The sequence below is a fragment of the Canis aureus genome, chromosome 9 (assembly GCF_053574225.1).
Source record: "Canis aureus isolate CA01 chromosome 9, VMU_Caureus_v.1.0, whole genome shotgun sequence".
Taxonomy (NCBI): domain Eukaryota; kingdom Metazoa; phylum Chordata; class Mammalia; order Carnivora; family Canidae; genus Canis; species Canis aureus.
The window spans coordinates 73,350,768-73,364,253 of NC_135619.1; the positions used below are offsets into that span (position 1 = coordinate 73,350,768).

Here is a 13,486-nt window from a genome sequence, read left to right on the forward strand (position 1 = left end):
ACAGAGGTGCTGAGTGGAGCCCGGCTTCAGCCCAGGCAGCGTGATCCTGGAGTCCATCTGTCCATCCCCTCGCCGCAGCAGGTGGGACATCTAGAGGAACCCCTGGGCGGGGTGCAGGGGGTGGCTCTGAGCACGGGAGGGCTTCTCACCGTGCACTTGGCTTCTAGAACTGGAGGGACCCAGGAAGCATCCAGCCCCGCGGCCTTCACACTTCGGAAGCTACGTTCTTACATAAAGTCAAGGTTTGTAATATTTCAATGACCAAAAAAAAAAAACAGGCACGTGACACCAACTTTCCCCCCTGCGGGGACCAGCAGCACAGCTGCTTCTGTCCCGGGCGTTGGCTTTATAACGTCCCCAAACGAACCTGCAAGTGTATCAGGACTTCGGCTCGGCGACGGGGTTTATGCAAGATTTCCTTTGGGGAGGAAAAGCCGATTCCGGTGTCCGAAAGTTGCAGACCCCCTGGACGGGCCGTCTGGAGAAGGAAATGGGAGCAGCGGCGGGAGAGGCGCCCGGCCCCACGCGCGCTCTGCCAAAGCCTGGGTGGGCCCCGCAGCCTCGTCCACCTGCCTCCCAACGGGGCGGCCCGGGGAGACCCCGACTGGCTCCCCAGGGCGCTTCTAGAAACCGCTCAGCACGTGTGGTTTATCTTAGAGGCTGATGCGTCGGTGGTCACTCACCATCGCGCCAGGGTTCCGGCCCCCGGGGACGCGGGGGGCGCAGCAAAGTGCGCTCCAGGGCCCTGCGGTGGCTTACGGGGCTACCGTCGGGGACCACAGGTACGTCCCAGACCCCCCCTGGCTCACTTGCCCCGCGGAGGACCTGGGTGCCCTGCGAACAGCCAGGGAGGGACGCCCTGGGAGCGCGGAGCCAGGCGCCTTCGGGCCGCGGCTTGCATGCAGCAGCGGGGTCCCCGGGGCGTCTGGTCCTGGTCCGGGTGCTCGGCCTCTGCTCCCCCACCCCCACCCCCAGCACACAGGATCCGCTCACGGTCGGGGTAAGGATGCCTGGGACGTTGGGCGGCCCCGCACCCTGGAGCAGCACACCGAGAGGTCGGCCCCGGGTGGCCTGTCGCTGGCCCAGCCGCAGCCACCTCCTTGGCATCTTCGTTTCTGTCTCTGAAATGCATCTTGGAGAAACCGGCCGCAAATTAATTGTGAATGTAAAGGCACCTTGTAGCCGGTGACTGCGCCACGGTCGTCGCCTGCTCTGCCCTGCTTGGGGTTTTCTCCGGGAGCCCACGCTCCGCCCCTAACATGAGCATGTGGGGGTGAACACGAGAGGACAGAGTGTTTAGGGTTCCCCCAGCAAGAAGTTAGTCCAGGGACACCTGGGTGGCTCAGCAGTTGAGCATCTGCCTTGGCCCAGGGTGTGACCCTGGGGTCCTGGAATCGAGTCCCGCGTCAGGCTCCCTGCGGGGAGCCTGCTTCTCCCTCTGCCTGTGTCTCTGCCTCTCTCTCTGTGTGTCTCTTATGAATAAATAAATAAAATCTTAAAAAAAAAAAAGTCCAGACGGAGCACACTGCCTGAGACCAAAGCAGGGTCACCTCCTGAACAAGACTTGGCCCTGAGGCTGGGCAAATGTTGGGGCACCGCTGAACCCACAAAAACCAGGCTGACCCCCTCGGCCACACTCCGTGGCTGCTCTTGAGCCTAAAAGCAAACCACGTCCCCGGTAAGTCTTACAGTTCGATAAATTGTTCTCTTTTGTTCCGTGTAGTCGAAATCCAGATGGTTCTGCGGCGGAAGGAGAGCCGGAGGTCGCTTCTTGAAGAACCGTTTCCCTCCTGAGTTTCAAGAGACCAGAATAAAAAGCGCGCCACGTGCGGGCCGCGTGAGCGGGGTCGCCCAGCGTCAGGTGCAGAGGGCCCGGCTTCCCAGAGCCTGAGTGGCCTGGTGGCCCAGGGCGCGGTGGCACAGGGCTGCTCCCACGTTAGGGACGCCGGAGACCATCCCAGGTGCGTCCTTCCCTGGAAGGACCCAGAAGGAAGCAACACTGCTACTCTCGGTCACGGTTTATGACAGCGAGGACCCGGGTCGGGTCAGCCGCGGGAGAAGGGGCGTCGGGCGGCCCCCGAGAGGCTAGGCCCGCAGCCCGACGGCCCCTCCCAGGGCGCTGCTCCCGGCCGAGCGCGTGGTGCCAAGCGGCAAGGTGCCCCGGAGCCTGGCCACGCAGGGTGTTACGGGCCGAGGCACGTTTACTGGCTGCTTTGTGCCTCGCCCCCCAGGCCGGCTGACACCGTGCAGCCCACAGCCGCCCCCGACCCCGTTGGCAGCGTGGCCGGGACAGCGTGGCCCAAGGACCCCAGGGAGGAAAAGAGGCTCGTCCGGCAGGAACTTCCCAGGGCTTGGGGCGACCTGCCAGGAGCTGGGGGCAGTGGCCGGACGGAGGTCCTTGCAGCCAAGGGAGCGGGGGTGCAGAGAGGTCCCTAACCGGCGTCGAGGGGCCGGGAGCCCGCGGTCCCTCCCGGGCCTCTGACTGCTCCTCCCACGACACGACACAGGCGGACAGAGGACGGGCCTTCGGGCTCGGTCAGGGGACCCGCTTTCCAGTAACCCGTTGGAGAAGGTGGAGGATTCCCGGGCCGGGCTCCCAACCTGCTGACGGAAAAAGAACAGGCCCTGAGACACATGGGCCGCTGTCGGCAACCCTGGGGGGACCCCGCTCAGTTCCGTGCGGCGGCTCGGGGTCACTTGTACGCAACGTCAGAATTAAATACGGGACACAGAACCTCACTTTCAGGCACGGCCACTGTGCCACCAGCACCTAGTACCTAGCAACGTAGACGCCCAGCCAAAGCCTCCAGAGTGCAGGAATCCCCGGCAAAAGAAACCTCATTCATTTACTCATTCACTCATTCACTCATTCACTCATTCACTCATTCATAGGCAGCATGAGGGACACCTGGGCCCTCTGCCCAAACTAAAAAGCAGTCAACAGGGGCAGCCTGGGTGGCTCAGCAGTTTAGCGCCACCTTCAGTCCAGGTCCTGATCCTGGAGACTAGGGATCGAGTCCCGCGTCCGGCTCCCTGTATGGGGCCTGCTTCTCCCTCTGCCTGGGTCTCTGCCTCTCTCTCTCTGTGTCTCTCATGAGTAAATAAAATCTTAAAAAAAAAAAAAAAAAAAGCGGTCAACAGCGACTAACATCCTCTCTTACTAGCATTTTCTCCAGCCTGGAGATTGGCACGACTTCAAGTCCAAGCAAGCATGTCATCGGGGAGGAGACCCAGGGCCACCGAGGCTCGGGCAGCGTAGAGCCCGCGTCTCCAAGTCCTGACGCCCGCATGGCACCAGGTGAGACCCGAAGTCTCCACCCAAGCGACACTGGGCCTGCGTCAGGTCTCTGTTGACCGGGCGCGGGTCGCCACCACCCATCTGCGCCCCAAAGCATGACTGAGTGCTTCATGTCCTTAAGGGACGAGAAAGGACCAGCCAAGTCGGTTCCTCGAGAATGAATTGCATTAAAGCCTTATTATCCTTCATCCGACATGCTCTTCCTCCACTTCTGGCCCTACAGTGTACCTTCATGAAATGGCAAACATAAATTATAGTAGTTTCTCCTATAATTCCATACTTGGAAAGAGGTGGCGATACTGTGTCTTCCTCCCCAATCCTACTCTGCTCCTGACCTATGAAATCCAGAATTCCGGGAACCCTGGTCTACTTCAAAGTCCTCATTTTACGGAAAATGAAGTAGACTCAGAGAAAGAAAGCCCCTAACTAGTGAGTGCTGCAACCCAGCGGGTTGGACGTGGAAGTTTGGGGGTTTCTTTTTTTTTAAAGATTTTATTTATTTGAGCACGAACTGCAGGGTGGGGGGGGGGCAGAAGGAGAGGGAGAGAGAATCACAACCAGACTCCCCGCTGAGTGCAAAGCCAGAATGCAGGACTTGATCCCACAACCCCAAGATCATGACCTGAGCTGCAATCAAGAGTTGGATGCTCAGGACGCCTGGGTGGCTCAGTGGTTGGGCATCTGCCTTCGGCCCAGGGCGTGGGATCAAGTCCCGGGATCGAGTCCTGCATCGGGCTCCCTGCATGCAGCCTGCTTCTCCCTCTGCCTGTATCTCTGCCTCTCTCTCTGTCTCTGTCTCTCATGGATAAATAAATATTTAAAATAAATCACTTTAAATAAATAAATAAAATCTTAAAAAAAAAAAAAAAAGAGGTTGGACACTCAACCGACTGAGCCCCCTAGGCGTCCTGGTTTGGACGCGTTTAATAGGACCTCAGAGTTGTGTAGCTGTGGGCAGCCCCTTATGCTGCTGCCCCTGCGTTCTTTCTAGGTTGTGGATTTTTCTTAATGCCTCGAGGAATTGCATATTTGAAAGGTTGGTTTGAGATAGGTGGTGAGCCTCTTATGGAAACATTTTTACTAAGTAAAAATTCAGATGTTTCCTGAATAGAAAAATTGTCCCATATTAAAACCTAAGTTTCCCAGAACCTTTGGAAGAAGGCTTTGGAATCATCTTCGGTCTGTTGTTCAGGATGGACCAGAAATGCTCAGTCATCTATAGCCACACATTTTCTATCTTAAAAAAAAAAAAGAAGAAGAAATGCCCATATTTTCTACCAGTTGACCTTGTAAAACTTGAATACAAAAAAAAAAAAATCAAAATTAAATCCAGCCTCCCAGGGTGAAAATTTTACCTCAGTGAGGACAGAAGGATTCCAGACACCAGATGTCTGGGCCTGCAGGCCCTGGGACTCAGGGAGCCTGGGACGATGGCCTTGACACTCATGTCCCCCCAGCCCCGCCCTGCCTCTGTCTCCATCTGGTGGTGGCACAGCCCCACACCCTCGGCCAAGCCAGAAACCCAGCCTGGAGTCGTAAATCCTGGAGATTGTGCCTCCAGACCCATCTCTCTGCCTGCCCTGTCCCACCTTTGCTCTTGGCCTCTATCCTTCCCTCGACAGCATCTCAAAACAGTGATCACGTCCCCCTCTTGTTTAAAACCCTTGAGGGGCTTCACATGGCACTCAGATGAAGCCTGAACTCCTTCCCACGTCCCATGTGTCCATCACTGGCCTCTCTTTCTCACCTCTTTTCCACCCCAGGGCCTTTGCACAGGCCATCATTGCCCACCCCCATCCCCAGAGTCGCATGGCTGACTTCTTTCTATCCTGCACGTGTAAACGTCAGTGTTTTCTCCTGAGAGCGGCCTTCTCTGACCACCCTGTCAAGCTTGGGAACTCCCCATTTCCTTCCGAGCCCTGATACAATCTGTAATTATATTTGTTTCTTAGTCAAGTGCTTCCACCAGTAGATGGGGACCTCAGCAGCTCTTTCATTTGTCCCCTAGTACTCAGCTCCATCCCCATGCAATAGGGTACTTGGCTCACTGGGTGAAGTGGGTGAGGGTGCAGAGGGCTGGGACACACACCAGGGACAGTGTGTCTGCAGCAGGAAGGGCCGTGGGAACAGGACGCCTGCTCGTTGCAACATTTTGATGCTCAGCATCGAGGTGCTGATGAGCAACACAGACATCCCACTTCTGTGTAACCAGGACAGCCCAGCAAATCAGGTTCAAACGTGCATATCACGACAGGGAAGGGCAAGACTACAGGGGGGCTCCCCCCGTGAAAGTGGGGAATGCTCCAAGCAAAGGGACACATAAAAGATCCATGGATGGGGGAGGCATGAAGTTTTGCTGGGCTAGGCTGTCACCAGAGTGGCCAGGGAGAGTGGCCTCGACCCTGCAGGGCTGGGTCACTGAAACCCACCAATTCTTCTAAGGAATTTGGACTCTAGCCTGCAGGCAGTGAGAAGGTGGTAAGGAATTCTACGCAGGGGGTCGATAAGGTTAGAGGTGACAGGTGACACTCCAGTCCCTCAAGTGGAATGTACCCTTTGATCACCGGGTCAAGGCTGAAGACTGGGAAAACAGGCCCAGATGGCTTCATCTGACATCTTGTGTTAAGCACAATGGAGCAACGTGTTCAAGATTCCCAAGAAAATAGGAGGCAAGGATGATTAGGGGTTTTTTGTTTGTTTTTGTTTATAGCCAGTGAATCTGATAATTGGCTTTGAAAAGCAGAGAAAGAATCACAAGGATGCAAGAGTTCCTTCCCTTGAGCCCTTCCTGAGGAACGTCCTACAGAACAAGCTTCAGAAAACCACAAAATCAGGGCGTCAGGTGGTCAAGCATCTGCCTTCAGCTCAAGCCATGATCCCAGGGTCCTGGGATCGAGCTCCGCATCAAGCTCCCTGCTCAGCTCAGAGCCTGCTGCTTCTCCCTCTCCCCCTCCCTCTGTGCCACCACCCCTCTCCCCCCACTCATGCTCTCTCTCTCTCTCAAATAAATAGATAAAAATCTTTTAAAAACAAGTTTTTTTTTTAAAGAAGGAGGCTTTAATGTCTCTCAGATTCAGACATCAAATTAAAAAGAGAATTTTTTTTTTAAATTTAGAAGCAAAGTAGATCTAAATAAAATAAGGTGGATCATGCAGATGGACATCAAACTCTAGTCTTTAAATCAGAGAACACTGCTTTTTAAGTTCGCCTGCAATATTTATGAAAACTGATCACATACTAAGCCACAAAAATCTGAAATTCCAAACAGAATAATACAACAGCACTCTGCCTGCCATGTGACAAAACTGGAAATTAAGAACAAAACGTCCTCAAAGGTCTTTCCACCTGGAAATTTTTAACCCACCAAATAACTCCAAGATCAAGAGAGAAATACAAATTCACTGCAGCATTTCTCAGAATAATAGTAACTAAACAGTGACATATCAATCTGTGGGATGCAGCCAACACTATACTTAGACATAAATTCATAGCTTTCAAAATCCGTATCAAAAAATTTTAAGTAAGTTGAATATCCAACATAAAAAGCTGCAAAAAGGGGTGTCTGGGTGGCTCAGTTGGTTAAGCATTGGACTTATTTCAGCTTGGGTCAGGATCTCAGGGTCGTGAGATCGAGCCGTGTTGGGCTCCACATTCAGCAGGGAGTCTGCTTCTCACCCTCTCCCTCTGCCCCTCCCTCTGCTCACTCTCTCTCTCTCAAATAAATAAATCTAAAAAATTGTATTTATTTGACAGAAAGAGAGAGTACATATGCACAAGCAGGGGGAGCTGTGGGCAGAGGAAGAGGGAGAAGCAGGCTGAAGGCAGATGCCCAACCGACTGAGCCACCCAGGGACCCCTAAAAAAATGTTTAAGTTACAAAGCAACAAGGTAAAAAAAAAAAAAAAAAGCAACAAGGTAATATTATTAAAAGCAGAAAGTAAAAGGATGTCTAACATCATTAGTTATTAGGGCAATGTAAATTAAAATCATTATAATCTACAGCTACGTGAATAACTATAATTAAAAACCTAACAATATCAAGCATTTAGAGGGTAGAGTAACAGGAGCTCTCATTCATTGCTGGTGAGGATGTGAAATGGTGTGGCCACTTTGGAAATCAATCTGGTAGTTTCTTTCAGATTAAACATATACTTTCCACTTACCATATGGCCCAATCATTCCATTTGTAAGCCTTCCTAAATACCAGAAAAAAAAGTGTTTGTTTACCCAATAGAAGTGAAATCATATTTCTTCCAGTCTTATATCAGAATGTTTAGAGCAGCTTTGTTGACTTTTTTAAGGAGGCTCAAACTCACAACACTGAGATCGAGACCTGAGCTGAGGGCCAAGAGTCAGATGCTCAACCACTGAGCCACCGAGGCACCCTGCAGCTTTACTTCTAATTGTCAAAAATTGAAACACAAAATACCCACCAACTGTGAATGAAAAACAAGTTGGTTGTATCCATACAATGGAATACTCCTCACCAATTAAAAAAAAATTTGAATTGATACATTCTGATACATTTAATGTGGATGAATCTCAAAAACTTTAAGTGAAAAAATTTAGATACCAAAAGCTACATGATGTTTGATTCCTTTTGCTATGATCTTTAGGGCAGAGGAGCTCTAGAAATCTGATCAGTGGTTGCCAGGACCTGGGGTGAAGAAGGAACAACCACAGAAGGGCATAAGGCAGCTTTTTGGGAGGTGATGGGGAAACTCCACATCTTAATTGTAGTGGTAACCACACAGCTTATCTGTGTTTGTCAAAACTTACAGAATATTATGTTTAAAGGTGTTAATCTTGCCATATTTAAACTATATCCCAATAAACCTGCCTTAAATAAATAAGCAAAAATTTTAAAGTAATAAAAACTAATATTGGGTCCAATGATTTGACGGAACACCAAGGGTTGGTCTGAAAAGAAAGCAGAGTGTAACAACAAAAACATTTTTTATTATTCTAAAAGCAATAATTCATTAACAAAAAGAAATTGAGAAGAATTTTAAAAAAACAGAAAGTAGGAATAAAGAAAAAAGGGTTGAAATTTAGTGAAGTTTGAAACCAGAAAAAAAGTAAAACTGATCAATTACTTCTCAAAAAAATCAACAAATCGGGCAGCCCCAGTGGCGCAGCAGTTTAGCGCCGCCTGTAGCCCAGGGCGTGATCCTGGAGACGGTGGATCGAGTCCCACATCAGGCTCTTTGTATGGTGCCTGCTCCTCCCTCTGCCTGTGTCTCTGCCTCTCTCTCTCTCTGTCTCTATGAATAAATAAATAAAATCTTTAAGAAAAATCAACAAATAAATGAGTCACTAGCCAGTTGTTTGTTTTTTTTTAATGGCACATGTCAACCCCTAAATATCCAAAATAAATAATAACAAATGAAAAATAAGCATTAATACAGAGGACATTTTTTAAAATCATAAGAGACTGCTTTGCACAATAGTTGTAGATAAATTTGAAACCCATTTGAAATGTATAATTTTCTAGGAAAATATAACTCAAACTAACCCCAGACAAGAAAGTCTAAACCAGAAGTGATTTTTAAAAATGCTTGAAGAAACTCCACTTAACCATGCTGTATTAATCAGGGTTTTCCAGAGATATAGAACCAACAGGATCGATGGATGGATGGGTGGGCAGATGGACAAACAGGTTCATGTTATTACAGAGGCTGGCAAATCCAAAATCTGCAAGGTAGTCTGGCATGCCAGAGATCCAGGGAAGAGCCAGTGGTGCAGTTCAAGGCTGAAGACCATCCGCTGTCAGACTTTTGGTCTATTTAGGCCTTCAACTGATTGGATGAGGCCCATCCACATTATGGAGAGCAATCTGCTTTCCTCAAAGCCCACGATTTAAATGTTAATCTCTTCCCAAAACACCCTTATCGAAACATCCAGAATACGTTTTGACCATATATCTGGGTACCATGGCCCAGCCAAGTTACCATAGAAAACGATCTATCACAAGTCCACCCCATGTCAATGTGGCACCCACAAGCTTCTCCTTAATCCATACTTAATCTCCAAACAAGGACAAAAACAAGGTCATAACTCCACACATGATACATGTGAAAACACCCTGCCAGGATAGGGTGTGCTCAAAGAAGGAATGCGTTAAAGAAGAATGTTAAAAGTGCACAGGAGTCAATTTGTAGAGGCTTTCGCTGTTCCAAATGGAGACTGATTTGAGCACATCTATGTTTGGATGAAACAAGGAGGTTCCAAAACAGTGTGCATAGAATCATAGTATGTGCATACCCATATATATAGTAACTTAAAATGTAACATATACCAAATATCATAGAATATGTGTGTGTATATTTATATATTTATATATATAAAACATTCTAAGTTTCTTCACCTATTAACGTTATATATATAACATCATATATATAAGTATTCTAAGGACGTCTATCTTTCTGGAACATTCTGGAATACCTGCACTGATTTTACAAACAGACATCACCTTATTAAGAAATCGTGTCATGGGATCCCTGGGTGGCGCAGCGGTTTGGCGCCTGCCTTTGGCCCAGGGCGCGATCCTGGAGTCCCAGGATCGAGTCCCACATCGGGCTCCCGGTGCATGGAGCCTGCCTCTCCCTCTGCCTATGTCTCTGCCTCTCTCTCTCTGCGACTATCATAAATAAATAAAAAATTTTTTAAATATATTAAAAAAAAAAAAGAAAGAAATCGTGTCAGAAAGGGAGACAGAACATAAAGACTCCTAACTCTGGGAAATGAACTAGGGGTGGTGGAAGGGGAGGAGGGCAGGGGGTGGGGGTGAATGGGTGATGGGCACTGAGCGGGGGCACTTGACGGGATGAGCACTGGGTGTTATTCTGTATGTTGGCAAATTGAACACCAATAAAAAATAAATTTATTATAAAAAAAAATAAAAAGAAAAAGAAAATTAAAAAAAGAAATCGTGTCCAATGCCTCAGTACAGCATCCAAAACAGCCAGGCCCAGCTTGCCTTTAGGCTGTGATGCAGACTTGTAGTCCCCCTTCTCACCACCACGGGTCACCAGGAGGCGGGCCACCAGCCATCTCCCTGCCACGCCCCTGCATATGGAACACCTGCTTTGAGCCTCCACCCCTTCAACCCTTTTTACATAATCCCTTGTCTGGGGATCCCTGGGTGGCGCAGTGGTTTGGCGCCTGCCTTTGGCCCAGGGCGCGATCCTGGAGACCCGGGATCGAATCCCACGTCGGGCTCCCGGTGCATGGAGCCTGCTTCTCCCTCTGCCTGTGTCTCTGCCTCTCTCTCTCTCTCTCTCTCTCTGTGACTATCATAAATTAAAAAAAAAAAAAAATCCCTTGTCTGTCTGTTCCTTAAACTGAACTCTGTCCTCCTCGACATGTGCTTCCAGGACCACACATTCTAAAGGACTTTCAATGAAATTAAACTCCGTGGAATAAGAGGAACAAACACCAGCTAATCAGTTACATTTTTCCTGCCTGGCAGTCACCGGCTCTTCAAAGCCCGAAGAGGGGGAAACACAGACACAGCACTTCCTGAGCGCCGGCGACAGGCTGGACTGTCCCTGTGCACGCAGCGTCTTACTGAATTCTCACAGGCTGGTGGTGTTCGTCCCCATTTTTCAGATGAGAACACTGAGGTTCTGAGAGATTATGTGATTAACCCAAACTCACTAGTCAAAGGTAGAGTCGGAATCCAGAGGCAGGCCAGTGGGCTCCTAAGGCCTTGCTTTGCCCTCTGGAAAGCCCTCACTGGTCCCCAGATCTACGGAGGAAGCAACTGAAGCCCGGTGTGTTGGCGGCAGACGCTCGGGCCTCAGGTGTCCAGGTATGCAGAACATGCCCTTGCTCGTGCTCCCTGTGCCTTCAAGTCCGGGATGTACCCAGCCACGGCCAGTGCAGAAATATGAAGGCCTGGCGTCTCTCTCCGGCTTGCCGTGCTGTTCAAAATTCAAAAAGAACAACAGTCAGGGGCACCTGCCTCCTCCTTCCTAGGAGAAGCCGGGTCGTGGCACGGTGAGCCTCTACCTGCTACTCGGGCCCGCCCCCGCCCCGCCCCGCCCCCGCCCCGCCCCGGCCGCTCCCGCACCTGCTCTCCCCGGTGCCCGAGGCAGGGGCGCTCATCTCCAGCCGCGCCGCCTCGCCTGTCTCCCGACGCCCGACGCCCGACCCCCGACCCCCGACCCCCGGGCGCCCGGCCCGCGCCCATGCCCGCCCCAGCCGCTCCCGGTGCAGATGAAGGTGCGGAGGCGAGCAGAGCTCCCAGGGCGCGGGAAAATGACGCAAGCGGCGCGCGACGGGCACCCCGAAACGCGACGGCTCCGCTCCCGCCCGGGGCACTATGGGGATTACAGGCCCCAGCCCGACTCCGGGTCTCGCGGGGGAACGAGATTCACGCGGGTAACCTGCAGGCGGGAAGGGGCGGGCGAGGCTTCCAGGCCTCCGCGCAAAGTCCCGCCCCCTGCCTGGGATGGGCCAATCCCGAGGCCTCTCCGTTCCGGGCGCAGCGATTGGTCCCCTGGATCACCTGACCGCACCGGCTCTCGGTCACGTGACCGCGGCGGAGGCGTTCTCCGGTTGCCTGTGGCGGGAAAGGGCTGCGGCGCTGGGCCCGGGCCCGGAATCGAGGATGGCGGCGCCAAGGGCTTCCCGCCGGGGCTGGGGGGCCCCGGTGGGTCACCTGCTGGGGGAGGGCCCCGCCTGCCGGGCCGCGCGGTGGCCCGAGCGGGGCCTCGGGGGCTGACGGTGCAGCGGCGTGCTGAGCAGGGCGGGGCCTCCGTCCTCGGCCCGCGTCGGCCCGTGTCGGCCCGGGCTCGGGTGCCGGGCCCCTGGCGTTCGTCCTAGTTCTGTGAGACGCAGCTGGGTGAGCTCGAGGATGGGACTCAGCCATTCCCCGCGGGCAGCGTCCCGCCCCGCCAGGTAGGAAGGAGCGCCGAGGGGCTACTAGGAAGCGGAAGGGGCCCGGAACGGGAAGAGGGGATTGCCTGCCCCTGGGGAGGGCCAGGGGTCTGCCGGGCACGTGACGCTAGCGTGCTGGCCGGGTAGTCCCAGCTCCCCTTCGGGGAGAGGCTGCAGCTGCAGTCAGGTTGAGTATTAGGCCGGGGACCGCCTAGCACAGGGGATTTCACCTGGGGCCTGTTTGTTATTTCACGTTACTAAACCTTGACAGCAGCAGGGAGTGGCTGGTAGTGTAGTTGAGGCCCACAGATGGGGCGGGAAGTGGAGGAGCCGGGGCTGAACCCAGGCATCAGCCTGACCAGCCTGCTGACCCGCAGCCAGGTGGCTTCTACAGCCTGAGAAGCGAAGGTGGGCGCGCCAACAGGAGCACCCCCTCTCCGTGCCTTTCGGGGTCACCCCAGCCCGGATGACACCCTTTTTGCCCACGGGATTGATGACCTTGGAGGATGGAGCCAGCTGCTTCCCAGGCTCCGCTCCCGACTGGGGCACGACCGTCTGGTGTCTTGAGCCCATTAGACCAGGGACAGGAGGGTCTCAGGCAGAGCCAGGAAAAGAGAAGCAATGGGAGTGAGGAGCCTAGAAGCCAGACCTGGAAGGAGGCGTGGGAGAAATGTGCAAGCCCCCGAGAGAACCACCCGCAGCGTCATTCATTCAGTTCAGCGAGTATCTATCAAACACCTGCTCCCAGGCCCTTCTCTCTAGGCACTAGGGATATAGCATTGAGCAAGGAGGTAGAAATCCTCACCCTCCCAGGATTTACCTTCTAGTGCAGGAAAGAGACAATAAACAAGATGCAGTTCATACTGTATTAGAATTGGTGAGATCCACTGGGGGAAAAACAAAACAGAAAAGGTCCAGGGGCTGGGGACAGATTTACATAAAGGGCAGGGAAAGCCGTACTGAGAAGGGGAGTTTGAGGGAAGTGATGGAAGAGCATCCAGGCAGAGGGCACAGCACTTGCAAGAGGTGGGTGGATACCTGCAGCTATTGTTGGTTTGAGGATAGGCAATAGTCAGAGAGGTAACAGGTGGCCCCAAAAAGGACTTGGAATTTTAACCGAGATAAATCCATTGTAGGGCTTTAAGACAGCTACACACACACACACACACCCCATGAGTTGCTTTGTCTTCTTACCAAGCTGGACACCACCCCCCCGCCCCCAGAGGCAGAAGGCAGTATGCCTTCTGTTCCCAAAACCACACTGACATCTGTCATTTTTGCCCAGGACAGGGCGGCAGCCCTCCT

At 52.3% G+C, this 13,486-nt stretch overlaps 1 long non-coding RNA gene across 2 annotated transcripts in view; it reads right to left on the reverse strand.

Annotated features, from left to right (window-relative positions):
• The window catches only part of LOC144321175 (uncharacterized), a 421,562-nt gene extending 409,876 nt beyond the window's left edge, over window positions 1–11,686 (reverse strand). Inside the window, exons 1-2 of one of the 2 annotated variants that reach the window (XR_013386940.1) lie at window positions 11,373–11,608; window positions 10,592–11,223 (exon numbers count right to left, since the gene is read on the reverse strand). This is a non-coding gene — a long non-coding RNA (uncharacterized LOC144321175). Of the gene's footprint in view, window positions 1–9,974; window positions 11,224–11,372 lie in introns of those variants that run through there. The other variant, XR_013386939.1, reaches the window with a different exon arrangement.
• Between the last annotated feature and the right edge of the window lie 1,800 nt (window positions 11,687–13,486).